We start from the raw sequence: 12,215 nt of genomic DNA, 5'->3' as shown, positions 1-12,215 counted from the left end.
TACAAAAGTTTTAAAAAGAATCAAAGTTAAGCAGATTTCGGAGATGAACTTTAGACTCATATATAAAAATATTATTCAAGAGAAAATGATATTTGTAAAGAATAAAGAATCAAACCTTGGAGACTCAGTGGCAGGCACTGAGAAAAACATTAATTCATTCAGACAGGTATATAGGGAAGTTGTCTGAAAAGACAAAAATTAGAATCTACACACTTCCTTCAAACTGAGCTCGATTGAAGGAAGTGCATATATTGAATTTGTAAAGATTCCATGCTATCTGTTCAGATATAAGATGTTCATCTGAACCCACTGAAATAGAGAATCTTTGACTGGTTCTAAATCTGATAATTCTGGCAAGGCCAGAATCATCAGATTCTAAACACAGAGTATAATCTTAATGTTCTTGGATTCTGATCAAAGCAGAGTGGTCAGTCTATCCAAATTAGCAAAGATTACATAAACAGAGTACTTAATAGACAGTTGGTAAGTAAAGAGAGATAGTTATTTATTCTTTGTATATGATAAGAAAGAAGACAGTTTCTGAGCAGGTTTGAAGGAAGTTTATAGATTGAATTTGCAAACATCACTGGATGTGATATTTGTTCAGATGTTGCTTTAAGGTAGGGTATTGAAATTGTTTTCACATGAGATTGCAGCCTGGTCAAAAGATAACTATTAATATGCTAGGAATGTTTTTGCCAATATTACTCCACAATTAAAGAATCAGATGGGATAGTAAACTAATTTTATTGATTACTTGTTAAGATATCCAAAACAGAACACACTCAATTTCTCAATTTATTGTAAGTCAACAAATATCAGACATTATGCACATGGCACATTTCATCATCACCACCCAGCACAGGAAACAGGCCTTATGTGTTCCCTATACAACAGGGAATGTTTTGCCAATATTACTCCACAATTAAAGAATCAGATGGGAAAGTAAACTAATTTTATTGATTACTTGTTAAGATATCCAAAACAGAACACACTCAATTTCTCAATTTATTGTAAGTCAACAAATATCAGACATTATGCACATGGCAAATTTCATCACCACCCAGCACAGGAAACAGGCATTATGTGTTCCCTATGCAACAGGGAACCATCCTATCAAAAAATGCTTACAATAGAACATTAATAAAAAAAATCCTATGTCAATCTCCAAGACAATTGGATGAACGTGAAAACTAAGATGTTAGAGGAGCAGTGATTCTCTCATATATACAATCAGTCACAGATAAAATAGCAAGATTGCTCTGCATCAGAAAAATGGAACAGTTATCTTCTACCTTACCAACAAGATCTCTAATCACCTGAAACCTCCAAAATCTCTCCATCCACCTCTTAAAATACTGGGTATCTACAAGAACAGTTGTAGTTGTGGTTTACACTACACAGGACAGACGGACAGGTCAGGAGAGATATGCCAATATAAACACTTCCAGGATGTTGAGAAAGAAAGAAAAAACACAAATCAGGAACTGGAAGCACATAAAACTGAAACAAAACATCACACATAAAACTGAAACAAAACATCACATATTATGGCAACAAACAAAAATGTTCCACATAGAGTACAGATTTTTTCAAAAGTGCTGAAAATGAAAAAATCATCCTTTACAGTGCAACAAAAAACAAGGAATGATTTTACATCAGGTCTGATCTTCACTAATTCATCAAGACATGAGCCATCAATAAGGTGACAGCAGCATTGGATGAAGGAGATGGATACACAGTGTTATAATTAATCTTTGCAATGGATTTTGATAGATTATCGCATGATAAGTTGATAGTCAAACTAGAGCAGATGAGGTTGGATATTGGACTGGTGCATTGGATTGGAGATTAGCTGTCTGATAAGTATTATTATTATTATTCCGGGAAACTCCAAGGAGTCAACAGACTCATCGAGGGAGGCCCTAACATCATGTCAAGAACAACTATTCGACATTCACACAGTATCTATCATACCTTGCCTTGAACTCATTCACGGTCGTAGCACCCACAACAGACTCTGGCAGCTTATTCCAGTCATTCACCACTCTACAAGTAAAAAACCTAGCTCTAACACCCTTGTCAACCACATTCTTGCCCAGCTTCCATGCATGGCCCCTAGTCCTCACACCACCAGTCCTATTTTCAAAAATATCTTCTGGATTAATCTTATAGAAACCCTTCAGTAATTTGAATGTCTCAATCATATCACCCCTTTTCCACCTATTGACCAATTTCTGCAACACACAAATCTTCAACCTGTTCTCATAAGGTTCATTCCACAGACCTGCTATCATCTTGGTCACTCGTCTCTGGATCCTCTCCACTTCCTCCCCATCACGAAGAAACCCTGGTGCCCATAACTGGGCACAGTAGTCCAGATGGGGTCTTATCAAGGCTCGATACAGAGGAACAACAACTTGTTTGTCTCTGCATGTTAAAGTATTTTTCAGAAGCCAAGTGATTTGATGAGCTGATTTAGCCACTTTTGCAATGTGCCCCCTAAACTTCAATTCCCTATTCACCAACACTCCCAAATCCCTGGCCTCATCAATCTCCTGGAGTACGGTTCCACCATTGTGATATACTGCTGCTATTCTTTTCACCCCAAAGTGCATAACCTTACACTTTGCCACATTAAATTGACATCCATTTTTCCTAGCCCAGTCCTCCAAACTATTCAAATCATCCTGTAAAATTTTAACATCCTGTGGACTCACAACTGCTCTACCCAACTTTGCATCATCAGCAAACAAGTGAACACTTCCTCTCAGATCCTTTCATATATCATCGATGAAAAAATTGAAAAGCAGTGGTCCAAGAACAGAGCCCTGCAGCACACCACTAGTCACAAGCTGTCTTTTAGACTCATCTCCTGAATAAACCACTCTCTGGTATCTCTCTATCAACCACCCTCCTATCCATCTCACCAACCCTATATCCATCCCCCATCTGCTCCAGTTTACCGATTAGAGTTCCATGTGGTATCCTGTCAAAGGCCTTGGTAAGGTCCAGTAGAATCACTGTAAACCATTACCCTTATCCAGTTCAGCCGTCACTGTGTTATAAAATGTGAGCAAGTTACTGAGGCATGATCTATCCTTCACAAAACCATGTTGTCCCCCATACAATATCCTATTTTCATCTATCCAATCCTGTATTCTTTTCTTGACTAATTTCTCTAAGACCTTGACAATGATTCCTGATATGCTAATCGGTGGGTAATTTACAACAGCAGTCTTGGAACCACCTTTATGCAGTGGAACTATTTTCCCCTCTTTCCATCCCCTCGGGACTAACTCAGACCCGAGACTCAAATTAAACAAAATGGTCAAGGGTACTGACAATTCTTTAGCCGCTTCACATACAACACAAGCTGGTATACCATCCAATCCCACAAATGTATTGACATTGAGGTTATGCAACAGACTACTCACTTCCACTTCATTCACCACAATTCCCGTATAATCTACTGGTTTATTCGTTTTTGCAATGTCACCACCTGGATGATATATTCTTGCAAAGTGCTCACTCAGTAACTCAACTATCTCAACTGATTCAGTTACCTCCCTACCATCGCCATTCTTTAAAATCATTCTGCCATATACATTTTTCCTTTTACTTGCAACATATCAAAAAAACTGTTTAGGATTCTTTTTAGCCTGCATGGCCAATGTTCTTTTGTAATCCTTTTTTGCTTTTCTTAACACACTCGTTACCCTTCTGGCCTGCGCTTTATACCGTTCATGTGCCTGCCGCTCACCTTTCTCCTTAAATTCCCTCCATGGTTGTTTCTTTTTTTGCAGCTCAAGCTTAATGGTGTTATTCATCCATTTAACCCCTACTTGATTTATTATTCAGACTCTAGGTATACAGTCAGCCATTGCTTCATGCAAACACTTCTTTACTGCCTCCCATGCACTATCAATTTCTAGCCCTTGCAGTTGTACATGCCATGGCACTGAACCAATCAAACTCCTAAGCTTGTCATACTTTCCAGCCCGATAATTCCACATGTACCCTGTCTTAATTGTAAATTCCACACCTTTAGTCACCTCCGAAGTCAAGACCCTATGATCACTCTCACCAAATGGTGGCAATGTGGTCATATTTGTTACAGCTAAATCCTCAGATGTAATTACTAGGTCAAGCACTCTCTGACCCCTTGTATTTTCCATTACATGCTGTCGCAGATACATGCTGTCACAGATGGTTATCCCTTAATAACCGCATAAAATCCAATTCCTTCCTCCCGTGTGTTCTCTCCTCACTCCAATCAATGCGACCATAGTTGAAATCTCCCATAATAATTACCCCCTTCCACTCATTTCTTCTGTTTGCTTGTACATACTGTCACCACCATCTTTTTCATCACCTGGTCTATAGCAGCACCCAATTGTATATTTTGTTCTGCTAGCCATAATCTCGCACCAAATTGCCTCAAATGTGCTCTTTTCTCTATCCTGCAATTCAACTTCTATTCTCCTTGGCTGCAGCTCATCAGCAATACTCCTCCCCCCATTTTATTCTCCCTGTCATTCCTAAACACACTATACCCATCACATTCAGTCCCACTAGCTATATCATCTACAGTCAGCCATGATTCACTAATGCCAATAACCTGTGGAAGTTCCAACCATGGCCAAAAACTCGTCTTGAGTATCAACAAGTTGTGAATGGGGGGGGGGAGCAATATCAAAGAAGAGGAAAGTTACTAGTGGTGTGCCTCAGGGATCTGTTTTAGGGCATTGCTGTTTAACTTATATGTTAATGATATTGGAGAAGATCTGAATGGGGATACACAGCTGTTTGCAGATCATGTAAAGCTGAGATGAATTATGAGAAGTAGAGCAGATGTGGCCTTACAAGAAGACTTGAATAGACCGAGGAAATGAGCACGAGAGTGGAGATGCAGTTCAATGTCGTAAAATGTAAGGTTTTAAAATTTGGAAAACCAAGATGGGATGTAGAATTTACTCTTGGTGGGGAGATATTGTTGGCAGTGAAGGAAATAGAGACTTTGGGATGATGGTGGATAAAGATCTGAAATTTAGAGGACATGTTGCCATAATTATGCAAACAAATTCTGGGAATGATGCAGAGGATACTGACTTGTAGAAGAGAAGATTCTGATTCCATTGTAAAAATCTCTGATTAGGCCACATATGGACTACTGTGTACAGATTGGGTTACCTGGTTTTCAAAATGATAAAGAGATGTTGGAGAGGGTCCAGTGGTGATTGACTAAAATAGTTTCTGATCTCTGGAATGTTGAATATGAAGGAAGGTTGAGATGATGCAATTTGCACACACCACCAACAAAGAGTTTATTTTTTCCAGGAATTGAAGTAAGTCTGTGTTCAAGTGAGACCAGATTGCAAAGACATGATTAACGAAATGAAGCCATAGCTACTATACATATATATATACATACATAGGATTGAGGGAAAATGCTGTGGAAGAGTTGCTTTTGGATGTGCTCCATAAATGAATCATGCCCATTGCTGTTCCTTCAAATTGTTTGAACAACTTGTTCTGCCATATAAAATAGCCTGCATTGATGGTGGGTTCAAATAAGTTCACAATATCTTCAGGAAAATTGGATTGCAAAAACTGAAGTCTCTCTTGTAATGGGGTGTTGGTGAACAGAGAGACTACATTAAATGTAACCATCATTCCATTATTCATTTCAAAATCTAATTTGAAAATTGCCCAGACTTTATATTAAGCAAAATCACCTATATCCTTCTCAGAAGTACAACTCTTCATTCTTTACACAAAACACCAATACTGTCATTGCAAAAATTGACAAAGATAATGCTACTGATGTAATGAATACCACCAAGTATAATCGTAAAATTCATATCTTATTGAGGGATAAGTCAATCTACATTGTGATTAGCAGGAATCCCCCCCAAAAATGAAATAAATTACTGGCTAACATGCAATCTTGGGATGCTACTAATGTTGAATAATTGCAAATTCATTATGCCTATCTGCCACATATCTATGGTCTTCCTAAAGTCCATAAACCTGACAAAGAGTTAAGAGCTGGAAATAGAGCCCACTGTTGACATATCTACTATGCCAACAGTGGACCCTATTGGCTCTCAAATTTACTGCATTGCAAAACATTTTTCTTGTCATATTCTGAATATTACTGGCTATACTAGTTTTTATGTTAAAAACAGCCTTGACTTTAGAGAGAAAATTAAAGATTTGTGTGTTTGATAATAAAATTCTGGTTTCATTTGATATGGTCTCCCTGTCCAACGAATTCCACTACAAGAGAATCTTCAATTTTTGCAATCTGAATTCCTAGACACATCATAAACTTATTTAAATTCACCATCAGTGCAGGCTATTTTATATGGTGGAATATAAGTTGTTCAAAGAAATTGAAGGAACAGTAATAGGCAATCCTATCTCACCTGCTTTTTTTATTATTATTTTATGAAGCATCTAGAAATCAACTTTTCCAAACCATTTTCCCTCAACCTTGTATATGACTTTGCTGATGATGTCTTTGTGGTCTGGTCCCACTCAGAGACAGTATTACTTCAATTTCTGGAAAAAAAATTAACTCTTTGTACTCCCATATCAAGTTCACTATGGAAAATGAAACCAGCCGTCTCCCCTGTGTGTAGATACCTTAATAATCCACAATCCTACAGGTCATGTTGAATTTCCAGTTTATTGAAAACCAACTACTTTTAGTGGTAGATTTTAGTGGTAGATACATTCACTTGTCCACACACCGCCATTCATCACAGAAGATACATATTATAAAAAGTCCTGTGTATAGAGCTCATGTGATTTGATCTTCTGATTTCCTTTTGTTCTCTCTATGTTCACTGGGCATCTACAGATGCCGAATGATCACTCCGATGCTCGGTGATGTTCCACACCAGGCCTCGCCATGTAGTCCTGTTGTTTGCTTTTCTGGCAGCCTCAACTCTCTGAAGATCAGTCACTCCACACACGCCATCCATCCATCTCATTGATGGTCTACCCCTGCCTCTTTTTCCAGGAACTTTACCTTCTATTACTGTTCTGAGAAGTCCTCCTTCCATCCTTTCTATGTGTCCAAAATATTTTAACTTTTTTCTGTCAATATCCTTAAGGAGCCTTAAAGTTCTACTAATCTTTTCTAACACCCATTCATTTGTACGCCTTTCAGTATATGATATAATATCCTCAACAGCCTTCTGTAACACCGCATCTCAAAAGTAGATATCCATTTCTTATCTGACTTCTTTAGGTTCCAAGTCTCGCATCCATAAGTCGTTGTTGGAAAAACAACTGCATCTAAAATCCTCAACTTTGTTCCCATGGAGATAGATCCATCCTTCCAGATTTTAGACAGGTCTCTGACTGTTGTTTTAGCCATTCCTAACCTTTTTTTGACATCTTCTGAACAGCAATTCTTCACATTAATAATGGATCCCAGGTACTCAAACTTGCTGACTTCCTCAATTCTTTCTCCATTAAGATACACTTGTTTCTCAATAGCTTCTCTGTTTGTTCTTCCTTTGAGAACCATGATCTCTTTCTTGCTAGAATTGAGTTGAAGTCCTCTGTTATTACTGATCTTGTTAACTTTGTCAAGAATTAGTCCTAGTTCTTCCATGTCATTACAAAGGAGTACTGTATCATCAGCGTACCTCAGATTACTGATCAATCTACCTCCTATCGTAATGCCTGTCCTGAGCTCATCCAATGCTTCACGCATGATGTCCTCTGCATATATACTAAACAAGTGAGGAGAAAGTAAACATTCTTGTCTAACTCCTTTTCCAACTTGAAGCCAGTCAGTCAATCCAACATTTGTTCTTACTGTGGCTTCTTGCTCCTTGTACAAGTTGGCTATCAACCTGATAGTGGTTGAGGAAAACCCATTCTTTTCATTACTTCCCACAGTTTCACATGCTCAACACAGTCAAAAGCTTTAGAGTAGTCTAAGAAACACATTATCAGAGGGAGTCTGAATTCTTTATATTTTTCTATGATCTGTCTAAGGCAAAGGATCTGATCTCTGGTGCCCCTACCTTTCCTAAAACCTGCTTGTTCCTCGGGCATCTCTGCCTCAACTTTGGCCTCAATCCTATTTAGCATGATCTTTAATAAAATTTTGCTTGCATGAGATATCAAACTAATAGTTCTATAATTCTTGCATGCCTTCATATCACCTTTCTTGTGTAGTGGTATGAAAACTGACTTCTTCCAGTCTCTAGGGCCATGAGCTTCTTGCATCTGGGCATTGGTTGGAGGAGCTTCTAAAATTTGTTCTTCTATACTTGTATCAAGTTCACTTTCTTCTTAAAATACAAACTTATTTTATACAGACCATTTACAAACAAACTTACATAATAGCCTACCAGTTTTTCCCAGCAAACTGTCTGGCTTTTTCAAGGCGTTTACGGAAAGACATAAAAACTAGTAAATGCAAATTGAAAGGAACATAAAAAACATTGTAAACCAGCTAGTAGCTAAGGTTACACATTCGCGTGACAGAGAGGACTTATTGTTCTTATTCATTATCACACGTGTGTTTGTTGTAAACGTGTAATGTGATTACTGGCTAGCTGTAGTTCAGATTGATTTAGAGAGAGGATCAGGTTTTTCCATGAACTGTTTAGAATTGCATCCTGATTTCTGTTGAGGTTTCTGCCGGTTATTAACACTGTTGTAGCTTTCTTGAATAAAACGTTGTCTGTAGTCGTCATCCAGATATGGCATGGAGCTGTTTTGCCACTCTATTGTGATTAGACGTACAGAATGATGTGCTAAGCCAGAAGAGATACTCCTGTTGTGGTTTACATCACCAACATGTTCTTTTTGTCTGATTTCTAAACTTCGTGAAGTTTGTCCCATGTAGGCAAGACCACAGGAGCGAGGAATGTAATATACTCCTGGATATTGTAGAATGGCACCTTATCTTTTGGGGATCCTAAAACTTGTCTGATGCTGGTGGTTGGTTTGAAGACCACTCTGATGTTGTAGGCTCTTAGTATTCTGGCTATTTGATAAGAAATTGACCTGATGAAAGGGATCACTACAGTAGAAATGTGCTGGGAGCATGATTCTTCTTGTCCGGGGTTGTCACCGTATAGATATTTTTTGATGATGTTTTGAGGATATCCATTTTGTGATAATGTGTTGGCTATTAGTGAGAGTTCAGTCTGTGTATCCTCCTCTTCTGATATAAACTTTCTGGCCCTATATTTCAACATGTGGATAATGCTCAGTTTGTGTGTCTTGTGATAGTTTGAAGTATAATGAAGATATCTTCCAGTATCTGTGGGCTTTCTGTAAATAGATAATTTGACACTATTTGATTGTTTCTTTATCAAGATGTCTAAAAAATGCAGTTGGCTGATGTTTTCCACTTCCAGAGTGAATTTTATCTTGTTATGTATTGAGTTGATTTTATCCATAAGCGCTTGTAAGAGAAAGGATTCAACACACGAGATACGAACTAAATAAAAGTGATATTAATTGCCGCAAGTTCTTTGATGACATTTCTAACAATTTAGAATATACCATATGGAATCAATTAGATCATATGATACAGCACAGTTATGAAAAAACTTTCAAACTTTATAAGGACAAACAAATTAGGAAATTCAATGAACTTTACAAGAAAAAATATCGGACACAAAACAACCTTCCGGACGACAAAGTGATTTTTAATTTGTCAAATCATAGTCTCACAAAAAATGAATCCGACATTCTAAAAAAAGGTTTTAACTTTGCAATTACACCCAAACACATTCGTAAAATGTATTTCATTTGTGGAATTGAAAAAAGGCCTATATCCACCGCAAAACGTAGCCAATATCTTACTATTAGATTCAAAAGTACGATAATCCTAGCCAAAGCCAAACAACCTATTCTCAACACATCTCCTTATGATAGAAAGGCAATTCTCAACTTGAAGAAAAACAAAGATATCATTATTACAAAAGCTGATAAGGGAAATTCTACAGTTATCCTTAAGTCTAAAGATTATTATGATAAGTTAAATGTATTACTATCAGACAACTCCACCTATAAGATCCTAGACAGAGACCTCACAATAAAAAATCATAATGAAACAAACCAACTAATCAGAAATTGTAACATTTGGCCAGAAGAAGTGAAGAGAACACTAAAATCCTCACATCCTATCACTCCAAGACTATATGGGACACCTAAAATACATAAACAGGATATACCTCTCCGTCCAATCGCTGATAGAAGATCATCACCAACCTACCTTTTGGCAAAGCATCTTGCAAACTTATTAAATAATAAAATAAGATCAACAGAATCCTATATCAAGAATAGTCAACATTTTGTAAATAAACTCCAAGCCATTAAGAATGCACCAACAGACATGCTAGCCAGTCTAGATGTTGTATCCCTTTTCACCAATGTACCAGTAGAAGAGGTAATAAACATCATCCAAGATCTCTTTCCTCTAGACATCACACAAATGCTTAAACACTGCCTTCAATATAATTCTTCAAGGTTAACAAAACCATATACCAACAATTAGAAGGCCTAGCAATGGGAAGCAAACTATCACCATCTTGTGCAGATCTTTTCATGGAAAAACTTGAAAAAGAAATTCTCTCCACAATCTCCCCTAGACCATCTATATGGTGGAGATATGTTGACGACATCTTCATTATATGGCAAGACAGTGTAGAAACCTAAAATTGTTTATGGATAAAATCAACTCAATACATAACAAGATAAAATTCACTCTGGAAGTGGAAAACAACAGCCAACTGCATTTTTTAGACATCTCGATAAAGAAACAATCAAATAGTGTCAAATTATCTATTTACAGAAAGCCCACAGATACTGGAAGATATCTTCATTATACTTCAAACCATCACAAGACACACAAACTGAGCATTATCCACATGTTGAAATATAGGGCCAGAAAGTTTATATCAGAAGAGGAGGATACACAGACTGAACTCTCACTGATAGCCAACACATTATCACAAAATGGATATCCTCAAAACATCATCAAAAAATATCTATACGGTGACAACCCCGGACAAGAAGAATCATGCTCCCAGCACATTTCTACTGTAGTGATCCCTTTCATCAGGTCAATTTCTTATCAAATAGCCAGAATACTAAGAGCCTACAACATCAGAGTGGTCTTCAAACCAACCACCAGCATCAGACAATTTTTAGGATCCCCAAAAGATAAGGTGCCATTCTACAAATATCCTGGAGTATATTACATTCTTGCTCCTGTGATCTTGCCCACATCGGACAAACTTCACGGAGTTTAGAAATCAGACAAAAAGAACATGTTGGTGATGTAAACCACAACAGAAGTATTTCTTCCAGCTTAGCACATCATTTCTGTATGTCTAATCACACGATAGAGTGGCAAAACAGCTCCATGCCATATCTGGATGACGACTACAGACATCGTTTATTCAAGGAAGCCACAATAGTGTTAATAACCGGCGGAAACCTAAACAGAAATCAGGGTACCATTCTAAACAGTTCGTGGAAAAACCTGATCCTCTCTCTAAATCAATCTGAACTGCAGCTAGCCAGTAATCACATTACACGTTTACAACAAACACGCATGCATGATAATGAATAAGAACAATAAGTCCTCTCTGTCACGCGGACGTGTAACCTTAGATACTAGTTGGTTTACAACGTTTTTTATGTTTCTTTCAATTTGCATTTACTAGTTTTTATATCTTTCCGTAAATGCCTTGAAAAAGCCAAGTTTACTGGCGAAACTGGTAGGCTATTATGAAGTTTGTTTGTAAATGGTCTGTATAAAATAAGTTTGTATTTTAATTATAAAACGACCAAATATGCTTAGTTTATTCACTTTCTTCTATTACAGTGGTATCTCGCTAATCCGAACTAATAAAAACCAATACGTAATAAATGAATTTTCCCCCAAGAGGCAACAATAACTAGCGTTTAAGACAAAAATAATCAGATTCTAATGTACATCAATTTAATTCTGTAAATAAATGAATTAACTGATAGAAAAAATGCTACTCCACTGTAATATAAAACTTAAAAAATAATACAGTACACAAGTTTATTTTAATAAAAAATTTAGTTTGTATGTACCTGTTTTGTTGAGGATTCTGATTTAATAAAATTGCATACTTCAGTACATAATTTAATTTGCATAAAAAATATAACTTTCTTGTACACAACACAAAAAAGTTTCT

General features: G+C 37.0%; 1 protein-coding gene across 2 annotated transcripts in view; it reads right to left on the bottom strand.

The window, feature by feature from the left end:
- pasha (microprocessor complex subunit partner of drosha) overlaps positions 1-12,215 on the bottom strand; it is a 366,059-nt gene that overhangs the window by 38,634 nt on the left and 315,210 nt on the right. The gene's annotated exons all lie outside the window — the stretch shown is intronic.

The sequence above is a fragment of the Typopeltis vanoorti genome, chromosome 4, assembly GCF_054136105.1.
Source record: "Typopeltis vanoorti isolate ZY-2024b chromosome 4, IOZ_Tvanoo_1.0, whole genome shotgun sequence".
Lineage (NCBI taxonomy): Eukaryota > Metazoa > Arthropoda > Arachnida > Uropygi > Thelyphonidae > Typopeltis > Typopeltis vanoorti.
Note: the sequence above shows the minus strand (reverse complement) of the source record. Positions and strands in the feature narration are given on the sequence as shown.